The sequence below is a fragment of the Talpa occidentalis genome, unplaced genomic scaffold (genome assembly GCF_014898055.3).
Source record: "Talpa occidentalis isolate TD23 unplaced genomic scaffold, MPIMG_talOcc4v2.1 talOcc4.17, whole genome shotgun sequence".
In the NCBI taxonomy this organism is placed as follows: domain Eukaryota; kingdom Metazoa; phylum Chordata; class Mammalia; order Eulipotyphla; family Talpidae; genus Talpa; species Talpa occidentalis.
Window position 1 is genome coordinate 35,589,974 of NW_023601754.1, and position 25,327 is coordinate 35,615,300.

The following is a 25,327-nucleotide window of genomic DNA, read 5'->3' on the forward strand; positions in this document are numbered from 1 at the left end:
CTGGGGTGTTCTGATGCCTGGGGTTAATTCTTGGCTCTAATATGTGAACTACAGTAAATGTCTTAAACTCTGTACCTCATGAAGAACAGTGCTTATCACATTGGCTCACTGTGTAGATTATATGAGTCACTGCATGCAAAATACATAGACAAGTGCCCAGCACACAGTTAATCCAGATGAAACTGAGTACAATAAGAAGAATCATAATTTCCTCCTATCTTTAAATGTCATTTAAAATCCAGGCACATAAAGTGGGATACACCCTAACATTTATCCACTGTATGTGCTGTTTTACAATATCCTGGACAATGGACACCTTGTTATTCCCATGTATTCTCAATGGTCCTAGGTGGAGACTGCATATTGTCCTGGCACCTTGCATAAAACACCTTGATTGCACCCCATATGTAAGCCTGAAGACAATTCCCAGCTATGATAAGTCCATGAAAAATGAGATAATTAAAACATGTTGCCTTAAGCTACTAAGTTTCCACAGAAGAGGTGGAATCACCCAGGATAGACAGATCTGGAGGGCGGATCCTATATGCATTCCTGGATACTCAACAAAAGGTCTTCCCTCCAACTCTTCCAAGCCTTTGTAAGCTCCTTATTTCATGTTTAAATCCCTCCAACTTAAACTCTGTTTAAACTGACACTGACAAGTGTCATTATTTTTATTATATAAATAAACTCTCTAGGCCTTGGGGTCTTCTAGTAACGGACCCAAAGGGAAATTGCGTAGATACACTTTTCAAAAATTGTTTTGAAATGACTATTTACCTATAAACATATGTATGTGCCTGCGCACACACACACACACACACACGACCTTCATAGCACGTGGCAAAAAATTTTACTTAAAATGGATCATAGACCTAAATGTTAAAAGTTAGAACTCTAAGACTTTTAGAATAAAATACAGGCGAATTTCTTTGTTAACTTGCAGCAGGTAAAGATTTCTTTGGACAATACCGATGGTCTCACTCATAGCAGGAATTTAGAAAACCTAAATGAGGGGCCTCCCCTGGTGGCACAGAGCTTGAGCGCTGGGCTGCGAAGCTGCCCGTAGCCTCTGTAGCCCTGGTTTGATCCCCGGTCACGGTTCTATCTCCGGCCACGGTTTGATTCCCGGCCACTGGCGAGGGTCCCACATGGCACAGCAAACTTCTCCTGCCGCCCACTGCTCCCCTCAGCAGTGTATTTCGTCAGTCTGCCTGTTCTGTTCCCTGCTCTGGCTCTGGTGAATTCTCTCACCCTCCTGCTCTTCTGACTGTACCCAGTGCTTGTACAAATAAATAAATAAATCTTTTTTTAAAAAAAGAAAACCTAAATAAGGGACCAGGAAAAAAAGACTAATTATACTAAAGTAAAAATCAAAACCAAGAAGCAACTATAAACCAGACACACATTATGGGGGGGGGGCGGTGCAGGAGGGAGAAGGGAGTAGGATCAAAACAAGGGGGTGGAAATGGTATGGGATGGTATGGGGACTATAACCAAGATGAAAATGCATACATTGTGCAAAAATGAAAAATGATGTAAAAATATATAAAATAAAATAAAGATCATATAGAAGCATTTAAAAAATAAAAGATTTCTTTGGACAAAACAGTACAAACAATATTTTAACACACAAATAAAACAAAACCAAATTAGAGCTAGTTAAAATTAACACCTTTAGCTCTGCTAAAGATAACACATAAAATTCTAGAATTGGGAAAACTATCACTTAGTGATTGAAATCAGATCAGTGGTTCAAGGGCTGGCAGAATTAACAAACCTTTCTTTGGCAATGGTAATGGTCAGGCTTAATCAGGTGGTAGTTATAAAGCTTAAACATTACACAAAAAATCATCCCTTTACACCTAATATGCCTGAGTTCTATTATAAGGATGCTGTATCACAGTAAATTTATATTAAAATAAAAGACTATGAAGTAGCTGTGATGTTCCAAGCCTTGTGCTATGCACTGGGTGTAGGATAATAACAGAAATATGTGTGACCCCAGCTTCGATGGAGGTTATTCTCTAGTCTGCTTTTCTAATACCTGTGTCATCAACTCAATCAGCACAACCACCTTATAAGGAAATGTAGAAATTATTATTCCCTTTTCAGAATCATAGAAATAATGGTTTAGATATTTTAAGTGACTAGTTCAATACAATGAGATATTATAGAGCTCAGTTCAGCAAGACTTAAGACCAGGTCATCTGGCCCCAAGGACAACCTTTTCCTACAAACTATGCAATGACACATTTTTGCACTTCACAAAGATTTACAGAATGCACACACACACACAGAGCAGTAAAGAATGTAACTTGTGCAGAGAAACATAGCTCAGTTAGACCTAAATGTTAGCCCCAGGTCCACTTCTTTCTAGTTTTACTACCATGAAAATTATACTTAACCAGTTTGTTTCAGTTCCATTTTGTCTAGTACTGGAGTGAACCACCTGTTTATAAAGGTTACAGCATATACAACTAGTTAACCTGGTTTTAGCAAGTTACTCCCATAATTTTCTGTATGCTTATAAATATATACATGAAAAAATATATGTATACAAATTATTGTAGGCTGAAATACTAAGAAAACTCCAGATATATGTGACTATATCTGTGTGTGTACTCCTACAGTACACATTTTTCACTCAATATAACATGCATCCAGATCATTATGTGAATATCTACCTCATTCTTTTTTAACAGCTATGTTATATTCTTTAGCAATGTCTTACTGTTATTTCTTCACTGTACTCCTTAACAAAGAAATTCCAACATGTTCTATTTGGACATGGATAGCATTAAAAACAGCACGGACACGGGCCTCCCTGGTGGCACAGCAGTTAAAGTCTCAGCGTTATCAAGCTTTCACCAGCCACTGCAGCATGAGTTCAATTCCCGGCCAGGGAGCTGACCCATGTGTCACAGCAGACCTCTCCTGCCTCACCCACTGCTCCCCTCAGCAATGTATCTCAGTAGATGCTCCTGTTCTGCTCCCTACTCTGCCTCCGATGAATCCACTCACTCCCCCACCCCCACCTCTGGCCTATACCCCACTGCTTGAATGCATTAAAAAATAAAAATGTTAAAAAAAAAAACAGCATGGACAATCCACGCACACTCAACTACACCGGTGGCATTAATTATGCAGGAGTGTTCTTTTAAAAAGGCGAACTGCTAATTGAAGACTTGGGCCTTTGTAATTTTTACAAATATCCTCCAACTATTCTAAAATGTGGCCATTTTAGAATAAAATGTGGCCATTCAAATGCACCACCACATCAACGTATCAGAGTACAAATAATACACTCACTCGGTCTATTTAATTTTTATTCCAAACAAATAAACAAATTTCTGTTTGTTCTGTTCCACCCATCTAAAGCTAGTGCCTCTATCTTCCTCTGTCCTTGGTAAATACGACTGTGCCATAGCTGGTCTGTGATAAGCCATCCCCTGAAACATGGGTCTGGGTCCACGGAGCAGGAACAACAGAGGCAGACTATTTCTTCACTCTAGCAGCTCATGTATTTACCCTTTTCCACATGTCTTAGCTAATGACTCTGCTGATGTGGAGCTGAGGATTACACTAAGCCACTCTTTGTAATGCTCGCTTGACTGAGGATGAACTCAGGATGAAATGATGTTTGTAATGTTCTTTCAGGAATTGCAAGTCATTGAATTTGTCAAATATTTATTCTGGGCAATAGCTCCTATCTGTCTGTCTGTCTCTCTAGCTAGATCTATCTATTAAACCCTGCTTTTTCATCATATATTATTTGCAAAGGGCTTACAGATATAACCCAAAACCAGAAAGGATAGAATCTCACCCAGAGGCATGAAACAAGACTCCAAATGGGGGTGTTGTTATTATTTATTGATTCCACAGGATTTACATTCAGTCCTTTCAGCTTTAGTCATAGCTTCAGGGTTTAAATGGCCCTTGTTCCCTTTTCTCTTTTCAGCTTCTGCTATGCTTCACTCCCTCAAAGTCCCTCCCTTAATTTTGGGGGTGGTGTTTACTGTTGAGGATATTATGAGTCACCCTGGCCTCATTCAAGGATGAAAACAGCTGACCTTTCACACAGAGCACCTTCAAATCTCAACCTTGCTAATACATAGCATTTCATATGAAAATTTTGAATAGCTACTTTCTGAAATTTACCTCCCTATTAATAGCAAGAATGGGCAAGAACCAAAAGGATAAAAAAGCCAGAAAATCATCCCTGTCCACATTTAGATAAATAAATCTTTGCTCCCAATCTTGAGGAAATCGACCTTTAGCAAGGTGAGAGGATACACAACTACATGATGGAACTGAACGAGGTTGAAGACCAAGAACAGAGCATGCAGGGTAACCTGAGAACATGGGAACTGGATAATGTTTACTGGATAGACCTGAGAAGCCTCCTTACAGGGGTTGGATCTTCAAGGATGAGTAAGACAAGAAAAAGCTCAGCACATCAAGCACAGAGAGTATAACAAGTGTGGCACTTCGAAGTCAGCACCACTTTGCCTAAATTGTAATAATTAGAGCAAATTTCAAATTTGGAATGGGAAGATAATGTTCACACTCCAATAGAAGAAACCAGAGGCTATTTTGCATGAGAATATTTTTCTAGCTCAGGCCCTAGTGCCCACAGTGAAATCTCACTATTTCTAGAGGTCTCTGAAAACAAAAAAGAGTGACAGTTGATTTACACTCAAGGAAACAAGCCACTCGGGACACACTCAGAGAGTGGCAATTCTAGACATTGTGAATTCTGAACTTGTAGCCAGAAAAAAATCTGAGGACAATAGCATAGGTACTGCCAGCCCTTCCAGCTCGAAACTGCAGGAGAATATCTTCACAATGATCAGGGTACCTGTGAGCCCTTCATTTCTTGTATATTTGGCAAAGTGCCTGGAGGGCTGGTCTGATAAACTGGGCTTTCTCTGTGCTGACATACAGAACAGGGTTATGACAAGTGACAGATCCAATTGCTGTTAATGCCAACAAAAGCACACATCTCACTTTCCTTAAGAGTAAAGCCAGGAGGCTCCATTGTTAAACACCATGTTAGGGAAAAAATGAAAACAGTAACAAAAGTAAAAAGTATATACAAAAGTAAAAAAAAAAAAGTATATACAAAAGTAAAAAGTATATACAAAAGTGGAGGCAATAGTCACCTGCAAAGAGAAGACCTTTGCTCAAATGACTGTTTTGTTAACTAGTGTATAAACTAGTAGACAAATCTGCTTGCAAAAATTAAATGTGAGCTCAGCATTTTGCTCCAGATAATAAAATGGCAGGCAACAGGAGCTGTTATTAAACACCAGTCAGGGGCGTTCACAGAAAGTCTCAGGGAAAAAAAAAATGTTGGAAAACAGTGCTGCAGGTTCCAGCTGTAATGGCCAATCCACAAAGAGTATAAGAGATAATGGATTTGAAAATGAGGAGCAAAAGGACCGGGACAGACCCATGGATCTAGTCATTGGGAACACTGGGCATGTTCCTGCCTCACATCCAGACTTTGACCTCATTTTCCCCTCAGCTATCTAAAAGAGTAAGCATTTATTCCCCTCTGTGTGTGTGTGTTTACATGCACATGCATTTGTAAGCCTCAAGTGTATGCATTTGAATATGTGTGTGAACATATAGATAGTAAGTGGGAAGAAGTATCCAACATCAGAATTGGAACAGTCAAGTAACCATAACTTTGATTCAGGCTGGCTACATCGTAACAATAATGCTCCAAAATACCTTGTACTGAGAGCTGCATTTTCTTCCCTTTCCTCAAGCACATCATTTGGTACAACATTTGGTAAACCAGTTTCCATCTGTGCCAAAACTGACAAGTAAAAAAGCATAAGTCAGTTCTCTGAGGTGGGGGTGGGGGGCCGAGGGTAAAGAGTGATAGACAATAGTATCCTTATCTTCAAAGAACTTCCCAAGCATTTTACTTATCATTTTAACAAAAATGTGCAGGCATTGAAGTCCACTTTTTACTCTTTCCCCATTTGCATTCTAGTCCTCTGGTTTCCTATGTTGAACAAATATTTTTCCTCCCCCACTGGCTGATGTAGCTTTATCATGGATGATACGATTTTGATGCTCTGGCTTCCCCATAAGATCAAAATTACATTCCAATAGATTGCAATTAGACACCTCCTTGGAAAGTAAGTGAAAGGTGTGTCTGAAGCCATTTCAATCACAGAACTTCAGTTCTAGAAAAAGTAAAAGTTTCAAAAGTCGTCCAGATGTGCCACATCATATCAGTTTAATTATTGAGAGACAACAACAAACATCAGTGACACAAACAGGACTAAATAATAAGCAAGATCTGGTTACTCTTCATCCAAATCTTATTGCTACCTCATTCCTTCTATCCTTTATCCACTCATGCATTTGAAAAGTATTTAACTGTTTCCACTGTATACATTACATCAGGCATTGTTAAATATAAAATATGAAAGCTAACAAAGGTAGGACCCTTGTCCCAAAGAACTTCAGTCCCCAACTAAGAACATGAAACTAAGTTACAGTGTACTGTGGAAAGAAACAAAGTAAATCACTTGTTTCTCACCATAGTAACTCCAGTAAAAAAAAAAAAATTACACAAAAAGAATGCACAGAGATCAAAAGATACTTAAAATGAAAATTTGTAAGGAATAAATGCTCAGCAAAAATTACAAAGGTATTTGCTAGTTTTATGGGCAAAATAAAGCCATCAAAAATAACTGAAATTCAAGAAATTGCAGATTTTTTTTTAAATGAGTCATACCACATTACGACAAAACATACTATACAACTTTTACTTTGCAGGAGAGGGCATTTTATTTTTCAGATGGTTTTTTTCTGGATAAAATACAAGCTACAGACTTAGTGTCTGTGGTAGGAAGAATAATGTCCCCAACATATGCCACATCTTACTCCCCAGGACCTGTAAATATGTCATGTTAAATGGCAGAGGGGAATGAAGGTTTCAAGTAATATTAAGAATGCTATCAGCTGACCTTAAAAGAAAGTGGTTATTCTAGATTACCTGGCCGGGAGCTGAGTAATCAAAATTCTGCTTAGCAGAATAGCCAATGTAATATGAGATTCCACCAGCTTTCATGGGTTTTACATATGGAAAGCAGCCATGAGCCAAGGAATGAAGGTAAACCCCACAAGGGGGGTAAGAGGGTAAATAAGCAGATTTCTCTCCCAGAAGGGATGTAACCCTGTTGACACACTGACTTCAACCCAGAAAGACTGAGTATAGGGCTGATGTCCAGAACCACAACATCATAATTTTTGTTGTTGTTGTTCTAAGTCAGCAGTTTGTCACAGCAGCAACAGGGAACTCACATAGTGGCCCTGGGCCACAGACACAAATCATTCTCTCCTTCATTTTCTTCTCTAATATTATCTCATATTCTCTCTTCTCTCTCTTCTCTAATATTATCTCATATTCTCTCCATGCTACTTTACCTTTACCTTGTTTGATTTATTTTCTTCTTCCCTATTCTCTCTTTAGACCCTCATTTCTGTTCTACTTTAATGTTATTTATATTCTATTACAAATCAGAAAAAATCTGCTGGTTCCTCTCAGTTTTCCCTCTCAATAATTCACATACATAAAAAAAAAAAAAAAGATGAAATAATCCAAATAAGGCAGAGGGCAAAATGTTGTAAAGATTTTTTTGCCTATATATTTATTTCTCTCATCACAATAAATTTTCCAAAAATACCTAGTTTAAAATACAGGATTTTTATGCCTACTTCACCGAGATCATGTAGGTTACAACCAACTTTTAAATTATCCCTATAAATATAGAAAACAATCAAACATAAAAATGAAATGAAAACAATTAATTTCAGTTCCAGTGCAGTACCCTGAGAGAAACCTTTTCAACCCTTATCAAAATTCTTTCTATTCACCACATGAGATGTAGATTAAAGAACAAAAAGAAGGAAAACAAACAGAAAAGGATTGAGAAAAAAATCATCCCAGTTTTGTAAATAATGCAGTTTGAATACACTTGAATTGGCTATTCACTTGAATTTATCAAAATGCAGTATTCATTTAAGCTGAAAACTAATCCTGTTTCAAACATGGCTCAATGTGCACTGAAGAAAAAAGAGATGACTCTGGGTATGTGGAAGCCCATCTGAATATGCATTCAATATAAACTAATAGCAGCTGGGAAATAAAATGGTTTTGATGCAGATGGGCAAGTGTTCTATAGAAAACATTTTTATCCTTCTTTAATAAAAGGTTTTTTCTCGCTTTTAATACAGACATAATCATAAAGAAAATTTCAAAGAATTCATTGCAAAGCACATTCTTAGGAAAACCCATTAAGTTTTTTAATTCCCTCTCATCGTGTGTGTGTTTGTGTGTGTGTGTGTGTGTGTGTGTGTGTGTGTGTATTTTCCATAGAGGCCATATACAGCAATGTCAACAGGTTAAGTTGTAAAAGTTTATTTCCAGGCAGTCATTTGAGACAAAATATTGTTTGCCAAGACTTGATTTTTCAGTTGGCAAACAAAAAAAAATTATATTTAACTCACAATGCATAAAGTAATATATTTTATCCCAGGAAATAAAAAAGAATGTTGTTGCAATTCTGGGAACAAATAACAAAATTAATCAATAAATTTTGCCTTCCGACATGTCTGTGCTTTTTAAAATGAGAAATATGCTGGATGCCTCATATTTGAAAATACATGAGTAGCAAGTAAAGAATTATACTGAGAATGTTACCAATATGGGCAAAGGAAATTCCTTGCATGCTCAAGGAATGCAATACCCAATTAGTTCTTCCCACAATAACTTCTTGTCAAAAAAAAAGCAAGACATCATCATGACACTCACGGCAGACACTCTACATCATTAATTAATTTATTCATGCAATAAAATGCATTGAGTATCAAATAAGTATCAAGCCTCAACTAGGTTCTTTCCTCATGAAATTGCATTGTGAATGGAACTTTCTTCTTCCCTATTCTGTATCTCTAGACCCATTTCCCAAAAAGGAAAGTGAGAACTAGCATTTCAATAATAGCTAACTCTCTGTGCCCCTTATGTGGCAGAGAGAGGATGTTTCTCACTGAATCTTCACAACAATCTTAAAAGATCAGAAATATTATTACTCTTACTATACTAAAGAGCAAATGGGAATTACAGAACTTAAGAAATTGGCCAGAAGTTATACTGCATTTTAGTAACATAGCCAAGAGTCATCAAGTATTTGTTTGATGCCATGTTCCAAGTTCTTAACCTCATTGCATATATGATTCGTCAAAAAAATGGGAAATGATCAGGTCATAAAGTTGGGTTTGAACTCAGCTTTCTTACTCCAAAACCTAAGTGATCAATCTGGTGAAGGAGGTAAGATATGTAACCCAGTAATTATGATGCAATATGAAAACTGGATGTGTGACAAGGCAGGGCAGGCTTTACAAAAGAACTTTATTGAGCTGAGATTTCAAGATGAATATAAATTAAACAAGAGACAAGTGAAAGGAATGGCATTTCAGCAGAGGGAAGATGGGTCCCGGGGGCATAGGTGCAAGAAAGTGGCAGCTCTGTCAGGGAACCACAAGACTGCAATGTGAGGGAAACAAAATTCAGACTGGCAAGTGGTCAGGAACTCCACCGGAAAAGGAAGTGGAGATTAGTCTCATAAAGATCCTCTTATAAAGTTGGAGATAACCATTCTTCCTGCTAAGAGTCAATGGATCCCTCCTCCCTTTCTTTTGAAGAGCATTTTGAAGGACAGGACAAACCATGGCTGGACAATGGAGCCAGTCTCAGTTTTGATCCACTGAACCTGAAGAGCACCTATGTAGCAGGATTAACTTTCTCAGAAATTTGCTGGAATGTCACAGAAAGAGTTGATTGGTTGACACGAAAATTGTCAATTTAGTAAGAACACAATTTAGAGAGGGAAAACCTAGCTCTGCTCACTGACGCATGTGCAAGACGAGATGCTGGCAGTGGAATTGTGTATTTATGATAATTTTTCTATTACAGGGCAAGGGAGGCCATCTACCAGGGAATTGCAGTAATTAGATGAGGAAAGTGATTGTTCCATAAAATTCAGCTAAAATGTTACAGTGGAGCAGAGAGAAATGAAGAATAAAGAGTATTTCCCAAATCAGAAAAGATTGTTTTATTGTCTATTTTACAAGCACAGTTAGGATGTTAAATTGGAAGCAAATCTAGCTGGAAAGCAATAACATCCCAGATTTGGCCATCAAATTAATTCTGTCGTAATGAAATGTGAAATTTGACTGAAATAAAGAGGAATTGGATTTAGACTGTCTATGCTGGTGGCTTTCAATTATAACATAACATAATCCACATCCTTTTGTTAAACATAAAAATAAATGCTGAGCAAACAGAGGAAACTACTGAACAAGAAACATAAAAAAAAGAGTTGCCAATCCAGAGATTTACAAGGCTTACCTGGGAGGTCATCAGAAAAATGAGGGTATCAGAATAGATCATTTCTAATGTCATCTACAACAGAGCTGTAAGTGAGGACAGCCATAAATTTAGCCTTAGGAGGGACCAACCTGTCTTGGCATGCAATAAAGTATGAAAGTTCGCAAACAGCTTACTTCTTTATCAGTTAGACAGGTTCTAGATTATTCCTATAATAATGTCCTGCTTTAGGCTATACTTTCTTAACATGGGAAAAAGCTGTTGAAATTATAGATGGTAACCTGGGTAGCCCGAATGACCATGGATTCTTTTTAGAGAGGCTGGGGTGTCTCTGTTACTCCGTGGTTCAACCCCAGAACATAGCAGAGGAAACCTATTACTGTTTTTATTAAGTAGCATTATAGTAGAGGAAACCTATTACTCTTTCTAGGTCTTTTCTCCATTTCTTTATCAGCATCTCTCCTTGGGAGGAAATAACTGGCCATATACTTAAACATTCTATTTTTACTTCCCTGCACTGGAGTAAGTGATAGAGACAGGCTGTCCAATCTCATTCAAAGTTCACTTTTCAGACCCGGGGCAAAGAAAAAAGAACAGCAGTTATGGCCTCTGTTAAAAGTTTTTACATTGATAGCATGTTAAAATGTGATATTTGGACTAAATTGTGTTAAAGTAGATAGATTATTAAAATTAATTTCACATTTCCTTTTTTAATAATATGGTTACTAGAATTGCTTTAATATTTATATGTGTCTTGTATTGTGTTTCTATCAAATGATGATGATCCAGAGAATTCATAGAATAAGACATCAGGGCCTTCCTGGTGGCACAAGGTTAAAGTCTCAGCACTGTCAAGCTATCACCAGCTACTGCAGCATGAGTTCGATCCCCAGCCAGGGAGCTGACCCACATGGCATAGCAGATCTCTCTTGTCTCACCTGCTGCTCCCCTCAGCAGTGTATTTGAGTAGATCTGCCTGTTCTGCTCCCCACTGTGTCTCTGGTGAATCCTCTCACCCCCCTCCATCTCTGGCCTATGCCCCTGTTCTTACATGCATAAATAAAAATAAATCTTTAAAAAAAGAAAGAATAAGACATCAGCCAACTATTTTTCCTACTGTAACTGAGGACCAGTAAGTGGCGAATGTGTTGGATACCCTCATCAGTCATGGTAAAGTGCATGATGGTCAGAAGCTGGAAGAATGTACAAAGTTGAGGAGCAAATTCCACAGTGAAATTCTTAGGAGCCCAAAGTTCTAGAACATGTTTGCAGCAACATCCCCTCTGAAGCAAAGGACATGTGATTGTGCCTTATACTACTTATCACCAATAGACAAGTATAACAATGGGTAGGCCTCTTCAGTATTTAGAAATGCCCCACACTTGGGAGTATTATTCTAATGACTATTTGATGACAGAGAGGATGTTAGTTTTGAGTCAGTTCAAGAACAAAAAGTCACTCTCTAGTAGATTTAATCTTTAGTAAAGAAGCCCTACAGTTTAGTGCACACCAGCTGACAGACCCATGCAACGGAGTTGGCATTGGGAATGCTAGGCTATATCAATGAACTTCCTCTTAAAATTTTCCCAGAAAAGTAACCAGTCAGAATCCTAGAGAACCTGTGCATGCATAGGTTAAATTTCATGTGAGAAATATAGTTGATCTGTTAAGATGTTGGCAAAATATACTCCCAACTCACACATCTGACAAGGGATTAATATCCAAAGTATATAAAGAACTGTTACAACTCAACAACAAAAAATGGGCAGAAGATTTGAGTAAACATCCTCCAAAGAAGACAGAAAGATGGCCAGGCATAGGAAAAGACACTTACCATCACTTATTAGTAGGGAAATTGAAGTCAAAACCATAGCGCGGCCTCTCTGGTGGCAAAGGCAGTTGAGTGCCGCACCGTGAAGCTGTCCGCAGCCTCTGCAGTGCCGGGTTCGATCCCAGCCGGCTGGTGAGAATCCCACATGGTGCAGCAGACCTCTCCTGTCTCGCCTGCTGCTCCCCTCAGCAGTGTACATCCGTCAATCTGCCTGTTCTGTTCCCGGCTCTGGCTCTGATGAATCCTCTCACTCTCCCGCGCATCTGGCCTGTACCCCAGTTCTTGCATAAAAATAAATAAATCTTTAAAAAAAAACAAAACAAAACACAGTGAGACATCATCTCACACCAGTGGGATATATCAAAAAAGATAAGTGGGATTTATCAAAAAAGACAATAGGATATTAAAAAAAAAATGATGGCAAGGATATAGAGAAAAGGGAACCCTCGTACAATGTTGGTGGGAATATAAATTTGTCCAATTATTAAATGTCAGGAACACAGTATGTATGTTCCTAAAAAATAACTTAAATTCTCTTAACCTTAAGTAAGATCAGATTTATTCTTCTCCTTAGTTTCAAACTATTAGCAATATCAGGGCTGAGGCTATATCCCCTGGTAATTATTTGTTTCTCTATTTCTCTATTGCTTATTAAATGTAAATCACTTCTGAGCCTTTGTGACTGTTCTTGTAACATTAGATTCACAGTAATTTCATAGTTACAAACATTTATCCCTTAAAACCTTAAATTTTATAACTTGTTTCCTAACTTCTAACTTGAAATCTATATTTGTAGATCCAACTGCCTACTTGAGATGTCTACATGAATATCTAATTAGCATCTCTTTGTTAAATGAACAAACAGCTTCCAGATCATTTATTGAGGGACCTGGGAGTCAGCACATAATAGGTACCCAACAAAATCAAACAAAAGCCAAAGTGGTTTGGTTTCAGAAATATCAGCCTGTATTAGGAACAGATCATAAACAGAAACAATATAATATAGCTTAGGACTTAAAAGGAATTAAACTTTATTTTAAACATGAGTCTATTTCTAATGTGATAATTTAGTTATCCTAGTATATTTTAAACAACTAGAGACAGGCTTTACATTCATGTATGTGTGTGTGTTGGGGAAATAGTATCAATGGAAAAAGAAAAGTCAGCACTAACATGAGCAGGTGGCAGATATAGGAAGTTTTTCAACCCAATGTACCTATTTGTAACCCAAATATAAAGCCCAGTCCTGATTTTTTTTTTAAGATTTATGCATACAAAAACTGGAGTACAGGCCAGAGATACAGGGGGAGAGAGGACTCAGCAAAGAGAGAGTGGGCAGCAGAACAGGCAGGCAGACTGAAAATTTCTTTAGAGTGGAAAGTATCTGTAACAAGACTCATTATATTCCCCAGAAATTTACCTTTCTTAGTGTTTCTGTTTCATTGTCTCCACCACTGACCCAGTTGCTTGTGCCAGAGCTGGGAATTTACCTTGACACTGGTCACCCTAAAGCTCCAACATCCAATCAGTTATCTAATTTTGTAGGTTTTACCTTCAAAACAACTTTCAATTCCATTTCCTCATTTCTATACCCACTTCCACTCTCTCTCCTCGAGGACTGTGAGATCCTATCTATCTCAAGCACAAGGTTTGGCAAAGAGCAGGCAACTGCTCAACCACTTTCAGGCACTTTCACTGTAGTAAGGTACAGTTCAAAACACTTTAGGACACTCTCAGTACATAGTTGTGAAGATTGCCCCAACATTATAGGTAAAGAAACTACAACTAAAAGGTGAAATTGTTCAACTGGTGGGATTTGTATAGAAAGACTTTTCTAGAACCAACAATGTTAGTATCAAACTATATTGCCTCCTCCTGCACCTGTCTGACTCATTCAGTTAATACATCATGACCTTCCCAGGGTACAGAGGGGCTTCCTGGATTTTTTTGGCAGTATACTAAACTTAAGATTCTCTGGCACTTTTCATTTGGGATTTTGATCCTAAATTAAAGATAAGCTCAAGAAAGAATAAAAAGAAATTTGGCTTTGGGAGACATACTTCAACCTTTGTAACCTAATAAAAGAAGACCAGGGACTTAGAATAATCAATAATGAGACAGCCATGAAAATGTGCTTCTCAGTTCTCCTGCCATATGAGCCCAAGTTACTATCCTCTGGATACCACAGTGTAAACACTGTCAGAAAAGTAAAGTCAGAAAGTTATTAAGCAATAAAAAAAGTTTGACTCCACTATTCAAAGTCAAGGGTTACATGATGCTAGACAACTGGGATTTATGAGAGCATTCACTCCCGGGTTCATGCAGGGGCTGATCCTGCACTTGAATATCCCTGAGAATGAGTATCTCCTTACATCTACACCCTAGGTGCCTCTGCCTCTCCCTCAGTCTGGCCCTGCCATAGTTGAGACACCAGGAAGAAGGGTCAAGTTTTTAATGGTTTTTGTAGATCCTCTCTACAGGATTTCCAAGTTGAATATATCTATGCACGCAAATAGAAAAAGGAGCACTACCTTTGATTTTAAACCTCAAGTTAATGTGCCCCTTCCCTGCTTTCAGTTGAGTATATAGAAAGATGAAATATCATGGAAACCATCTCCAAATGATTTGTCAAAACTTCAAGACTCCCTGTGACACTTCAGCTTTTCCAAATACTCTCCATCTCATTTTTTTTTTTTAACCTCTGACGTGTTCCTCTTTTCTATGACAATAATGGGGATTTGTTCATGACCATGTCAACTCGTAAGTCCAGCTAGGTCACAATGGGAAGCTCTCCTTTCTGCCTTATTATTACTACTACAGATATAGAAGGAGTAGATTTGCAGCAGTGAGCTTTTCTGTTGCTTTAAATTACCCAACAGCACTCCTGCTAACATTTTTAAAGTATCTAGCTCAGTGGTACCCTGTGATTCATATACCCTAGTTTCATACATATATATATATATATATATATTTCTTTTTTTAACTTGTAGCAAGGATTATCAAAACCTCCACTCATTGGGCCAAGACCCTGTGGCATTAGTAAAAAACTTGCCCCTCATGTAGCACACTACCTACACTTGTGAGTTCATCGGCCAGTGGCCTCAACTCTAGTTATATATTTCATTATACACCTGAACACACAGTTACTTGTAGATCTGGGTAGTGATGCAACAGTTATGTAACATTACACACTTTTTAATTGGTTATCCCAAACAGGAATTGCAAAACTAGAGACAGAAACAAACATGTCAACATAGCCATTCCAGAGAATAATCTTTCCTTAATCAATAAAATAACTTGTGAGAAAAGGGTATACTTAGGAACAATGATAATACATCAATCATGCTGAGAAATTTAATGTTCATGGAGCCATGCTTCCATTTCTTTGCCCCCAGCCTAATACCAAGTATCTTCAGTTAGATGCTTTTATTATTGAAGTCTTTTTCTTTTGGAAATTACAATTCTAAGAGACTTACCATTTTTTTTTTATGGCCTAGCTGTTCCACTCAATGATATAACATCATAGCCTAATATTTAGCATAGACTATAGAAAAGCACCAGAGGGGATAATTAAGCTCACCAAATGGGACATTGGATTCCTTCATGAGCCAGTGATAAAATGAAGACTATGTTATTAAACTTATATAACAAAAGTTCCAGTCTCTAACTCTAACTACTTGAACATGTTGGCTCCTCTTGGTCATTTTTTATTGTCCAAAAGAACACAGACATGAGGTTCGAAAGGAAAACTTCAAATAATGGAGGTAAAATTACAGCATTCGCGCATATTTACATCTTGCCTCCATCAATCATGCAACCTCACTAACACAATCAATGAGCATCAAGAGTATATGTGATTGATATTCTAAAATCTATTACATCATCATGAAAGTGCCTTACTCATCTCAGTGTATGTAATCTCCAAACACTTTTATCTCAGTGAGATCATTATCTATTTGGAATTACTTTGATTTCCTAAAACAGTCAATTATTCTTTCCCATTAAGGCCATTCAAAATTTGATAAGCAATAATTTAAATTCCTTTCACACTGATATTCAAAAGCCTATTGATAAATTCATCTTATTGTGAATTTACAGTTAGCATTTGAAAAGACATTTTTTCCTTTTTCACACATACAATCATTTTCTCCCCCTTCAACATGCCAAACCTAAAAGTGGGCGCACTACACCTGCCTTTTTATTTTATTTTCCCCTTATTTTTAACACTAACTTTTCCTCCTTGTTTTCTACCTGCTCTACTGGGATCCCTAAAATACAATTTACAGATGCTGCAAACCCATAGCATTGCCTTCCAATTACTTTATGTTGCTGCTTTGGGATTCACAACTTATACCTCTTCCTTAAAATTTTTAAAAATATCTTATGAGATGCAATGTGTTTCCATAGAGACTCACTTGTATAAATCATTTTGTAGATATCCTAGGTCATTACGGAACCCTTTGGAAAGGGACTATAATTTTACTAGACTCTAGTGCTTTAGTACATACAACTATTAAGAAAGTAGAAGCTGATAGTAGTAACAAAGGCTTCCAGAGATAACTAGAGATAGTATAGAGGAGGTTGATAAGAACTCTGGGTCCCTAGAAACCTTGTTATATGAAATATGGTTTCCAGATAACACAAAATTAAAGGGCTGTCTCATTCTAAATAACTTGAGAGCAATAATTGTATCAATCTTCCTAACTACCTTATATTCTCAGTCCCTAGTATATTCATTCATTTTTAAATGTAATGTTCACTATTATTATAATTTTGGGATTGTATTTTTATTCCTCCCTGTCTGCTCATGTTCCACTCACCCTCCACCAAACCACCCACGGCAATACCCTATTTACACCCCTCCCCTATCCCTTTCTCCTTCTCTCTGGTTCCCTCTGGTAGCCAATACAATTTTTCACTAAGTCCAAGATTTGTTTTTGTGTATTTTGCTAATAGATGTTTTTTGGTTATTTATAGTCCACATATCAGAGAAACCATCTAATCTCTGTCTTTCATTTTCTGACTTATTTCACTTAGCATAATCACCACAAGTTCTACCCATTTTGTCCCAAAAGGTACTATTCCATCTTTTTATTTTTTATTAAATTTATTTATAAATTTATTTATATTTTACATCGTTACTCATTTTTGTACAATGTTTGATTTCTCTTCTCAGGTGGAATCCCCACTGCAGCTTATGGAAGGTATTATTATGGAAGGTATCATGCTCAGTGAAATTAAGTCAGAAGGAAAAAGAAAAATATCAGATGATTTAACTTATAGGGGGAATATAGGGGAACTAAACAAGAGATTAGGAAAAAAAAACTAGCAGGCAAACTACAAATCTATATTTTCTTTATCTTCTCACCTGTCAATGGGAACTTAGTCTGGTTCTAGGACTTGTCAACTACAGACAGTACTGCTATGCACATAGGAGTATGACAGTACTTTTGTATTAAAGTTTTCATGTTTAGGTGGGAGAGGGGGAGTAAATACTAGCAGATATATTGCTGGATCACATGGATAAGTAATTCTCACCCAATGCTGGTGGGGATGCAAGTTGGTACAGCTCCTATGGAAAGCAATATGGATATTTCTCAAGAAAACAAAAATGAGAAAGCTCTCACTCAATGTAGTGAAGAGTTACGAAAAGGATTTGATATGTGAAGATGGCTTCAATGTGTCCCAGTGCACAGTCAGGGAGGTTAACAGGGACGGCTGAGGAGAGGTGTGATGAATGGCTGACTCCCCCTGGCAGGAAGTACAGTCTGAAGTTTATGCCTACAGGCGCCAGCATCTTGCTCATTTGGCAGCAGCATTTTCGCTTTTCATTTCACAAATATTTTCTGGGCAGCTATATGTCCAAAAGATGACAAAGGCCAAACATATTTCCAAAAGCTTGAGGGAAATGATCTGTGATTCTGTCATTCAACCTTTGTCAGTTTGATCCAATAAACTTTGTTTTCAGTTTAAATTTCCCTCAGCTTGGCAGTCTTTCCTGGTTCTGACCGATGACCCAGTCGTATAAATGGTCAACTTCAGGAAGGTAGACCACATTTAGTTGGCCCAGTGATAGTCTTCCTAGAATGCTCTAGAGAGTATTCTCTAGAATACTCTCATGTAGGTCTTTATGGTAGGTCTTCAGGGAAAATCAAGAAGGAGATATTTATTCAAAAAAGTTTTTCCTCTTAAGTAAGTATGAAAATAATTTGAATGATGATAATTACAGCAAAAGAATAAATAAATTAGCTGAGATGACTGTCTTTTATAAAGGCTACATAAGTTAGGCTTCATTGGAATGTTCAAACCATATTATAAGAGTAAAACTTGGGAATTTGGGATTTATGGAGCTGTAGGCGAGAGAGTGTTGGTTTAATGACACCGGGGTGTTAGGTCCTATGATTTAGCTGAGACTGGAGCCAGGTTTCACAGTCTGGATTCCAGAAAGGTCAAATTCTACATTATCCTTTTTGGGAAAGATCAAAGTCTATTCCAGCTGATCTGTGTTCTCCTCTAACTTTGTCATAGTTCTGTCAGTCAGGTGTGCTCTGGTCATGACCTTTATGGAAGAAGATAAACAAACTCCAGGATCCAGCTTCCCAATCACAGATCTGTATTTCTATTCTGTGTATCCTCCACATTCTTATCCTCTTTAGCTGACACCAGCATTTCCAGTATAAGTTCTGAGTCCTTACTTTTATACTTAGCATCACACTAGGAAATGTCAAAATAAAGAGATGGACAGCCCTTACCTAACTTCTAGAGATTACTTCCGAATAGAAGATATTTACAAAAATAAAAGCAAATGTTAATCACATGCCAAAGCAATATAGATAGATATTCCAAAGATTTTGAGAATCTATTTCTAATAAGGAACAATCATGAGAAAAGTACAAGAACTGGAATCTATTCACTGAAACCGTAAATCAGGATGGTTATATTAAAAAAAGATTTATTTCTTAAAAAAAAATCAGCCTGGATGATAAAGTTACGAGTGTAAAGAGTTATAAAGTATCACATGGATTTTTCCCCCTATCATTCTTACATTAATAACTAAAATCCCTTCACAAGAGCACATGTTTCAACAGCTATGCAAACAAAGTCAAAGCAATGTGTCTAATTGAATCTCCAATATTAAAGTCAATTTGTGAAATGTCTTACAATTGCCTTCCAATTTGTATCCCAAGTTTGTCTGAAGGTGATAATGGTGAGGACTGATATTGCACAAGGCAGGCAGCTGTCACAGTTTAAATCCTTTCATTCCTGACATAGTCTAGCACAAGGCAAAATGAGCTTGCCCTTTAAAAGCTGTGACCATTTTCCTCCCAAGTTGCTCTTTTATTATACAAATGAATCACTCTCCAGTGACTGTGCTAAAATGAGCAAAGCTAGAAATCTTTCAGCTTCCAATTTTTACAGAGACCTGAACTCTTACTAGGGACTGCTGACTTGACTCTTCACAGAGAAATATGGAAGTCCAGACATCAGTACTAAGAGAATTGTTGGCCAACTAAATTTTAGAACAGGAATGGCTCTCAAAGCTTCCAAAGGCTCAGGGGAGATTTTTAAACACTCCATTCAACATTTTAGAATTTTACACCATCAAACATAATGACCCAGAGTCTTCCTGAAACATCTTTATCCTATTCCAGCCTATTGAACAAGAGTTAATACTTTGATGTTTCTGTTTGCATATTTATTGACTCTGCACAAAGATGATGATTAGGTTTTAACCCCAGGAATGAATCAGTGGTGTCAACAAATGGTTACCTGTTCTATACAAATGGTTACCTGTTCAATTAGCTATGTCTGCCTTGAAACTGGAATAGATAGTAACAGACTTCTTACTCTGTTCTCTGGAGAAGAGTCTATCATTCAATATGCTCAATAAAAAGCAAATATAGCATATGGAAAAGGAATTGAGGTCCTGGAACCAAAACGCCCTGGTTGTTACTACTTTTGATGTCATTTTTGTCTCTTTCCTCACTTGCAAATGAGAATGTTCATATTTATGTTCGGGGTTGTTGCAGATTACATTAGATAAGGTTAAATAAAATACTTAGCATGGCACCTTGATGCATTATAGGTGCCAAACAGTTATTAGCATCACTATTAGCATCTTTACATTTTAACAGTTCAGTTTTTCAATGCAAATAAATGATTGTGTATCTCCTCATCATTGTTGTCATCATTATCATCACCTAAATTTACATTTTTGAAGTAGTTTACATCTATTATCTCATCAAATATTTACTGCTTGAACACCTCCAATAACAAGAACAACTAAGAGAGTCTCATTTAGATCAGCAGCTTAGGTTACAAGATCACTCTTCCTGGTATTAAACAAATGCCTGCCATCCTATAACTTTCATTCATTAGTCCTTGGTCTCCTTTACTCAAGTACTAACATCTACAACAATCTCTTCTATATAGTAGTTCTTTTGAAATTTAAAGGTGGTTAATTTGTCTAGACCTTCAAGTCTTCTCTAATAAGTTACAGAGGGTTACAGAAATTCATCTACGGCCTTTACTCAAACATGCAGACTCAGGTGTTGTTCCTTAGATTCAGCAATCTGAATTGAGTGCACATACTCCCAGAAACCTGATCCTGGAAGGACTAATTTGTTGGACATCCAAAATTTACTGCTGCTGTAGGCTTCATCCCCTCACCATCTCTCCAGGCTGGACCAAAGGACAGCTCTTGTCAGGGGGTCCAGGTGATCTCTTCTTAGATTTCCAGTAATAATTTCTTGCTCTACATTCAGGCCTCCTTATAAAAAAGGGTCCTGGCTATTATTATCTCTGAGAAACTGATGATACCTAGTGATTTCTCTACCCCTGTCCCTTCTTTGTAAATGGTAACTTCATTAAACTCTCGTCAAAAGTACCCAATTAGATGATATGTTCCTTTCCTGCCTGCTTCTTGGCTGATTCACTGGCTTAGACAAAGCTAAACTTGTTTAGTAGTGTAGCCTTAAGGAACTTACACTACCAAAACCTCAGTTTCCTCACTTTGAAAAGGAGTAAGAATAACCTCCCTGGGTGAGTTACAAGAGTTGAATACATGTGTACTATGCATTACTTAGGTACATAGTAAATCTCTGAGGAAACTTAGTTACAACTGTTGCCATTGTTTTCCAATCTAAATAAATAAAAGAAAAAACAACTCAGACTTTAAACCTAAGGAGACAAAAGTTTCTTTTCAAAATCAAAAAAAAAAAAAATTATATCAAAAGAAGAGAAAAACATGATTATAAAGTAAGTAAATATTTCAAAGGAAGATTTCAAACAAAGAAATTAAATGAACTTATTTCTCATTTTTAGCTCAAGAAATTTCTGAAGCCACAGAAATCCTTTCAAAGTAAATATCTGATGAGAATTTAGGAACACATTTCATTAAGGGGAGTTAGGATTCTAAATTAGAAATATAACAAGCTTTAGCTGATGTTTTAAAAAGTCCATTAAGATAAGAAGATCCCCAATACTAGTCATATTCATTGATTTAGTTTGATGAAAGACAAAGATAAAAATGTGGAAAAAAAATAAGGATTAGACCAAATCCCATATAATCTTTCCAGTAGGATTACTTACGTCTGAGGGTTTTTCTCATCTTAAGATAGCACCTTGAAAATTCTGGGCTTACTGGGAACAAGAAGATAACATGAATCCTTTCAAATTTATTTAATTTTTAAAAATAACCTACATTGGCTACATGGGAAAAAGACTTAGTCTGAGAATAAACCCTGGGGCAACACTAGGATCCACATTCATTATAGTCTCTGCCAACACCATATCATTACTTCAGGTTCAAAGCAGAATCAATACAAATCATTTGACTTTGTAATAGCAGAGAAGGAAGATGCCACCAACTTAATCAAAGAAGGCTGTCTAGAGAGAGCGTGTACCCTGTGAAAGTATTCGGAATAATTTCAGCAATAATTGTCTGAAATCTAGCTATTATATGTATACATTAGTTAGGAAGCTGAAAGCCCTGATGTAAATCTTACTTATTTGACAAATTACCTCTCCTAAAGGCCATATGGGTTAGTTTCTGCTTTTTGTAAGTTTATCAAAAGCCAAAGTAACAATAACAACCACCTAACGAACAAGGGGTAAGTATTTCTCTGAACTAAAAGAAGCACTTTTCTATGCAGGAATCTCATACATGTGAGCAGAGAGGGGCTCCGACTTCTGGAGGCTTCAGTAAATTATTAGCAAAATGCCTGATGCCTCCTATTTTTATATTTAGTTCCAGTTACCACGTATTTAGTTCACTCATGCAATTCAATTCTCCACTGATAATTGGGAAGAAGAGAAAGGAAAGGTGAGTTTAACTGGGATCGGTATCTGCCTTTTACAGTTTTGTTTAGATTTATAAATGGGCAAAGCAGTTAATATCACACAAAAAAATACAGATACTTGTCTTCTCATGTGCTGAGATATTTCCATACTATCTCCCATCAAGAACATGACTACTTCTTTATGACAAAGACCGGGTAGACACCCCATCAGGCATTAAGATTAGGAAAGAGCAGGTGGGTGTACTTGTGTGGTGGAAATCACTGGACAGGTTATCTAAAAGTGATAAATTAGTCAAATTTCAAAGAACTTGAGGCATCTTGTAATTTAACCCTCTTTGAAATAAAGATACTAAGGTCTGAGGGGTACATCACCTAGTACAAGGCTTGTATGTGTTAAAAAAATAATTAAAGCATTCAATTAGTGTAATTTACTTATTTTTCTTTTTGCCATTGTTGTCTTACCCTCTGATTAAATTTTTTCTTCTCAGATGCTAAGGGCATTTGCTCTCCATAAAGACTTAGAATATACTGATTAAGTTGCTGTGGCACAGGAGATTATGAAATTGCACGGTTTCCAGAAAACAAGAAAATACCTAACAGTGGGTTAGCTAACTTATTCCTGAAACACATAAAATCATAAAATCAGGCTATGGAAATCCAAGATAGTTCAGATACCAAATTTTTATTTATTTGCCTATAGAGTGGGGTGGTGGTTCTATCCATTCAATCTGTTTGTCTGTTAGTAAGCACACTGTTTTGTTTTGTTTTGTAAAGATTTATTTATTCATTCATTCATTCATTCATTCATTCATTCATTCATTCATTCATTCATACAAGCCCTGGGTACAGTCAGAAGCGCAGGAGGGTGAGAGAATTCACCAGAGCAGGGAACAGAACAGGCCGACCGACGGAATACACTGCTGAGGGGAGCAGCAGGCGCAGTAGGAGAGGTCTGTTGCACCATGTAGGACTCTTGCCGGTGGCCAGGGATCAAACCAGTGCTGCAGAGGCTGTGGGCAGCTTCACAGCCCAGCGCTCAACCACTGCGCCACCAGGGGAGGCCCAGCACACTGGTTTTGAACATCTACTTTACTGATTCAGTCACATAAATCTGCAATTATCAGCCCTTGCAGAAACTGCTGTCCTCACAGCTCGAAGATGCAAAGGACTATAAATAAAACCAGGCTCTGCTCAAGGCTCACGCCCAGCGTGAAGCGCTTCCTGATAAGGTCTTCTGATGTTGCCACTTAAGAGATGAAGAAGCAGTAAGAGGAAGCAATTAGGTATAGCTTCAAAAGGAAAGGTGATGTTTTGCTTTTTTTATATTTGGGAGACATGTTAAACTCTCCTTAATTGTATTTAACTTCAATGTCATATAAAGAATGTTGAATTTATAGTATTTGTACAAATTTTAAATCCCTGGTCATTCCTACCATGGAAGAATTTGGTTCCTTCTTGAAATACTGTTACAACACTTATAGTTGTTAAATGGCTACCGTTGGGCTGCCACCTGTATTAATGGATCTAAGTCTCTCACCACTGTCCTAGGAAGTGCCTCAGAGCCCTACCATTGCTCCCTTACACTGCTGCTCCCCTCAGCAGTGTATTTCAGTCAATCTTTGAAGATAAGGAACCTGAGGCATCAAGGGCCTATTGACTCCTGAAGTCAACCGGCTAGATCAGGGAACACTCAGGATTTACACATGTGTGTTCTCTCTCTGAAGTCTGCTTTCTTCCCCAGGACACCATGCTGCCTTTCGATGTTCTTTCTGTTGGTAAAATGGACAAGAGCTTGGGCACTGGATCAAGCACATGGGCTCAAATTCTACTGCTTCTTAGAAGAGTAACTTCCAGCAAAATAACTTCTTCTCACCTTTACCTATCTGAAAAAGGTAATTCTATAGATACTCTCCTTACCAGATTGCTTTGAAAATTGAACAAAATCTTACATATGACAACACTGGGTTAGAATGAGAATAAAAGTTTGGTAAAAGTAAAGGTTCTTCCTATTGCTATCATTAAGTGTTATATTTGATAATATTCTAAAAGCACACATAATTTTAAACATTCAATAAAGCATGATTTAGAGCAATGAGAAGGGAAAAATGGCTAATTCTGACAGAAATAGCCAAGGCATCTGGAAGAAGATTAAACAAAACAGAAAAGGAACAGATCACCTGCTATAGGAAAAAGGAAACTATAGAGACTATTTCTGTTTTGCAAGAACTGGAAGAAATGCTTAAAGAAAAATTCAGGGCCTCCCTGGTGGCGCAGAGGTTAAAGACAGCACTATCAAGCTATTGCCAGCCACTGCAGCACGAGTTTGATACCCTGGCCAGTCAGGGAGCTACCCACATGAAGCAGCAGACCCCTTCTGCCTCGCCCACTGCTCCCCTCAGCAGTATATTTCAGTCAATCTGCCTGTTCTACTCCCTACTCTGTCTCTGGTGAATCCTCTCCTTGCCTCCCCTCTGGCCTGTGCCCCAGTTCTTATATGTATAAATAAATAAATCTTTGAAAAAAAGAGACTCTAACACATGGCAAATGTATAATTTAAACATCTGCTGTTTCTTAAGTATGGTGGCATATAAGCTTTCTCTTGAGAAATTGAGATGAAAAACAAGAAAAAAATATTTAATGGTCTACAATAGAGAGTGGTGGTTAGTATAGTAGAAACTGGTTCATTAACACATCCTGTTAGAACAATTTGAAAGTGGTATGTTCTCTTTTTCCTCCCTATCATCATCTCTTTTAGCTAGCCAGCACTTTTTCACATCCAAG

The 25,327-nt window shown here is 37.4% G+C and overlaps 1 long non-coding RNA gene and 1 other non-coding gene across 4 annotated transcripts in view; both read right to left on the minus strand.

The window, feature by feature from the left end:
• The window catches only part of LOC119250407 (uncharacterized), a 760,618-nt gene that overhangs the window by 712,828 nt on the left and 22,463 nt on the right, over positions 1-25,327 (minus strand). For 2 of the 3 annotated variants that reach the window (XR_008552485.1, XR_005126287.2), the window contains exon 3: positions 12,249-12,547. The exons of the other annotated variant lie outside the window; for it this stretch is intronic. This is a non-coding gene — a long non-coding RNA (uncharacterized LOC119250407). The remainder of the gene's footprint in view (positions 1-12,248; positions 12,548-25,327) is intronic. 3 annotated transcript variants of the gene reach the window in all.
• LOC119250601 (small nucleolar RNA SNORA62/SNORA6 family) lies at positions 15,228-15,377 on the minus strand. Its single transcript, XR_005126340.1, has one exon. It is a non-coding gene; the product is annotated as a small nucleolar RNA SNORA62/SNORA6 family (small nucleolar RNA).